Source organism: Wasmannia auropunctata, unplaced genomic scaffold (genome assembly GCF_000956235.1).
Source record: "Wasmannia auropunctata unplaced genomic scaffold, wasmannia.A_1.0 LD336039.1, whole genome shotgun sequence".
Lineage (NCBI taxonomy): Eukaryota > Metazoa > Arthropoda > Insecta > Hymenoptera > Formicidae > Wasmannia > Wasmannia auropunctata.
This window is the reverse complement of record NW_012026851.1, coordinates 1047934-1052929: the sequence shown is the minus strand read 5'-3', so window position 1 is coordinate 1052929 and position 4996 is coordinate 1047934. Positions and strand designations below refer to the sequence as shown.

Below are 4996 nucleotides of genomic sequence, written 5' to 3'. Positions count from 1 at the left end.
TCATTTAATCTGTACAAAAAAATGTTATGTTTTATGTAATTGCCAATATATTTTTGTGATGTATACTCTTCAATTACAGAAATTAATTTAGTCTATTATTACATGCGCGCGCGCGCGCGCGCGTGTGTGTGTATGTGTGTGTGTGTGTGTGTATAAAACATACATATATGAGCATCACTAATAACATTATTAATATTTACACTTGCACATGCATGTATTTTCTGTAAACTATCATAAATCAATTAGTTGTAAAATAATGACTCTTTCTCTCTCTCTCTCTCTCTCTAATAATAAAAAATAATCTTATGTTAATAGCGATGAAAATTGAAAGGAGAGTTTCAAGCCGCGAGGAACCGCGCTTTTTTCACCCCGTCGAGGGCCTTGCCCTCAATGTGTAACTCTATAACCTGGCATATCTGCACATTTGTATCGAGCCACGGGGTTTCAAGTCGTGGCCTCTTTTGTTGGCCGATGATGTTGTTTCGCTTCGTTATTGGTCGCAAGGTTGCATGACATGTACATACGTGTGCACACTTCAGTATGTATCAGTATGGATGCCGTTCAGAGGGTCGTTCACGGCGGCATATGGCCGAGTATCGTATTACGAGACGTTTGTCATCATCAGAGTAGTCATTGTTCCTTAGAACTAAGGGTGCTACCGTGCACTGGCAAATTTCGGAAATGCCGCGGGCCGCCGAACTAAATTCTTTACTCACGTCTTTTTGGCTTCCTCTTTGATGAGGAGAAACATTATCTTCCATTAGATGGAAACTACACGTAACCTGTCCTTAATTAGATTACGCGTAAAAATAAAATTATTCAATTTTAATGATGGCATTAGACGTACTATTTCAGCGCGAGCATTTTCACATTATACCATTAGGTATATCGCGTTTCTAACATGTGCATATGTATATCATTGTAATTATGTATGTATATATAACTAATTTTTGTAATTAAAATATAAATAGAGTATAAAAATGAAGTCGATTTTTTGTTCTTTTAACGAAGCGATGTGTATTTATTTTAGATATCCGTGCAAAAATTTCGAAAATAACAAAATTGAATTTTCTTTCGTCTACCTGTACGAGTAACACGATCCACGGCTTTCCCGCTATCAATCGGCCATCATTACGCGTAATCAAGCGAATAACCGGGTGAGGTATTGGACTCTTTTCGGAACTTTACTCCATAACGCCTCGGAAGGGGCGATTCAGGTGTGTGAACAATCTGACCTTTTTGAGTGGCAGCTGTGGCGGGATTTCGCGGAGAATTACGAGTTTTTTTTATCCCGAATATGTCAGCCGCACTTAAAACCTCAATTTCGTAACCCATTCATGTCATAGGTTCAACTATTTTCTGGTAATAGTTTTGTGAAAGACCTCCCGCGGATCTGCCTACCTGATCTCGCATAGAAGCGTATCTTTTTTTCCATGAAAGTATTATCCACTTTTGGAAATGGTTAGATATTTAATAAATGGAAAAAAAAATTTTTTTCAAGTTGATCGCACATTATAATATCATATTGATAGTAAAAAGATTAAAATTAAACGATACATGAACCGATCTTATCAATCTTGATTTAATTCAAGCCACAGTCGAATTTTGAACTTTTTTTAGTTTCTACTTGTAGAAGAAAACGAAAAACAGTTAAATCAATTAAGAAATTGAAATTGAATATAAAATAATAATTACATTAAACAGAGCATCACTTATATATATATATATATATATATATATCTCAGTGGTAGCATACACAGCAGAGGAATCCTTTACCGCGCGACAATAATTTCAGTAATACAACTTCTTTTATACAATATAATCGATTTATATTCCATCAGTAGATTAACTAAATTTATCCTTTTATCTAAATTATTATACCTGGAGATGGGGAAAATCAGTTTCGTTTTGCTTTTTTATATAATGTCGGATCTTTATTTAATCCGACATTTAATTAAAGATGAAGAAACTAGCTAGGGTATAAATTTTTATTTATTTAAGAGATACACGTGCAAATATTTCCTTTTTAAATCAAGTTTTTTTGAGTTGTTTTTATTTTATATTATCTAAATCTTTAATGTATTAATTTATTTTTAATTTATCTTTATTCGCATCTACTTGTTTGAACTCTATTCTTATATTTTACAACCAGTTAAAGTTAAAGTTGATTTCGTGCGTTCGCTGACCAATAAAAGTATAAAACCAATAAAATATAATAATCACGAACCATTTTAATTTTGGTTTACGGTTTCCAATTTGTCGCCTTCTCTCTCCTATCTTTATTTCTCTCTTTTCTTTATTATCTTTTACAGTACAACTCGTCACGTTTGGCCGCAGAGCCGCGGGATGCAGAAAAGAATTCGCACGGTCGTTAAACCGTCGAGCCTCTTACTCGTCTATAAGCTCCATATTTTCCTGGCAATAAATTTCTCAAGAAGGGAGAAGGGGTGCTATTTAAACGTGAGTTGCACGAGGGGTGGTTGCGCGTTACAACGACGGCATCACAGCGATTCAAAATCATAGATATATACATATAAGAATCTGATATATTTACAGTAGTACTAGGAGAAAATACATGATCACGATTATGACTTCTTGTAAGAGTATTTCAAATTATTTTGATAACAATCAATGAATTAATAACAACGAATAAATATAACTCATTAAATCAATTCGTTGAATTGTTAAGTTAGAAAAGTTAATTGTAAGTTAGAAAATCCTGTTAAATTTTCTAATTGTTCCTCGATTTTACGAACGTGATCTTAAGATCATTCTTGTTAAATTTATTATTTAGGATCAAAAATGCAAACGCGAGCATTGTGTACATATAATATTCTAAAATACGGTTCATGTATACATTGTTTCATCTTTCATTCTCTCTCTCGCTCTCCCCCTCTCTTACTTTTTTTTATTTCTTTCATGTTTAAACAGTACTGCAACTATACTAAATATTTATCGGAATGAGGGAGTTTGTCGCTGTTAAAAGTGATTACTTCAAAACAGTTTATTATTAATTTTTTTTCATTTTACAAGTTTTCGAATCATGGAATTACCCTCGTGTACGGATTGATTTGAAAGGATTGAAATTGAAAGGTGAGTTTTGGACGAGTCGATCGATGCTGCCCATGGGAGCAATTGAGAAATCGCGTTGCTAATAACAGATTCTATAAGACAGACAATTTCTACGGCAATGTAGAAGAAGTTGATCTTTTGATCAACTGAATGACTGAAGATTTAACGCGCGCGCGCAGCTTTTACAATTTTTAGTACATGGCACGTCTCAGAAAAGAAACGATCGATACGTCACCTTCGATCATTCCCAATCTTTGGTTGATCTTTTTAAAATTGTTTGCGTCGTTTTCACGGAGCGATTCTGTGAAATGGAAACAATGACAAACTGCAGACTGTAAGGTTCGGTAAACTGGATAGTCGAGTTTTTGGTCTATCGACATCGGTTCCCGAGAAAAGTTAGAAGTGACCTTGTCGTTTAATTCTCAGGAGATTTCGAGGATACTTCGAGAAAAATGGAAATATCATGTTGTGCTTGTATATTAGCAACAATGACAAATTACAATATAGTATTATATTATAACACATGTCTAAGACAATGGAAAATGGAAAACATTAAGCTTATTATATTATTATTATATAAATACTAAAGTAATTATCGTCAATTAACTTTTTCTTCCTAAAATTATATTGCAGCGCTTTGCATACTTATTGCTACATGTATTTGACGCGAAATATAATATCACCGCGTTCATTAATGTACAAAAAAAAGAGCATATTAAAAGAGCTTTAAATAAATTATATTTTAATGCATTTATCTTTAAATGCATTTTTTGTGCATGGTATTTTCAAGAAAGTTCATACAAACTCGGTTAAAGAGATAGAATCACAATCAACTAAAAGAATGATTTTTATACATACTTTTTCGTCAGTACATGAAATTAATAAAACCTTTAGAAATTTAATTAATATTGATCTATAGAAAACATAATGCAATCGCTATAACGTACTTTTATTTAGTTATAGTTCTATACTATAATTAATTTTTATATTACATACATGCGAGCGCGCAATCCCCCCCCTTCACCACACACTTCTTCGCGAATTTTTTTTTATGCACGATGATTATAATGAAACAAAAAAAAAAAGAGAAATGAACGCGACAAAAATGAATTTAGTTTTTGCTTTCTATGTTTAATCAAAATTGTCTCATATTTAGATGAGCATTGATTATTAATATTATATTTTAAAATCAATTCAAAGGAAAGGAATTTTTAATAATATTATTTAGCAGCACAGTAATATCATAATTTCCATATTTATATAAGTTCAACATGTTTACCTACAACTTGTGCTAATCAAATAAGTTCTGATCGGATTATACATAAGATCTTGTAAAAAAAAGGTTGCAAATGTCATCTCTATATTAATGCAGACTAAGATTTATTCATTGTGCATGTATATATGAGTATTTTTCGTAAGATACAAGATGCTGAAACGAGATCTGTTTTTACTTAGCTTTTTGCCCAGTGAAATATTAGACGTTGTAGACGAATATTCAAACGCTGTTAGAGCCATCGATCATCACGACGTGGACGTTCTATATGACAGTGGCCAGAATGGCAAACGCTGTTTTGGCATCAAGGCTGTAGGTGCAGGTTCCGGAAGTGAATGGACACCCGCGAAATGGAGGATAACCGGTCCTGTCTCAAAGCAATGTCCCATAGGATGACCTATTATACTAGCTGAGCATCTAAACAACTAGTATATACCTCTTTGTCTACTACGTAAAGGTGTTCTCCGATTGATGGATAGCGATTACAATCTTTTTTCTTCCTCTCCTTCTCCACCCTCCCTCTTTCTCGAGCGATAGCGCGATGATTCATGTTGAAATACGTACTAGAAATGTAGATTCCAAGATAAAGCGACTCATCCTTTAACTTTTAAGTTATCAAACCTGTTTTCGGTATGCTTGAGGCGCGAAGAC

The 4996-nt window shown here is 33.4% G+C and overlaps 1 long non-coding RNA gene across 1 annotated transcript; it reads left to right on the top strand.

Annotated features, from left to right (window-relative positions):
• Positions 1–586: 586 nt before the first annotated feature.
• On the top strand, positions 587–2672 carry LOC105451996. Its single transcript, XR_974663.1, has 3 exons — positions 587–929; positions 1031–1217; positions 2313–2672. It is a non-coding gene; the product is annotated as an uncharacterized LOC105451996 (long non-coding RNA).
• Positions 2673–4996: the final 2324 nt, after the last annotated feature.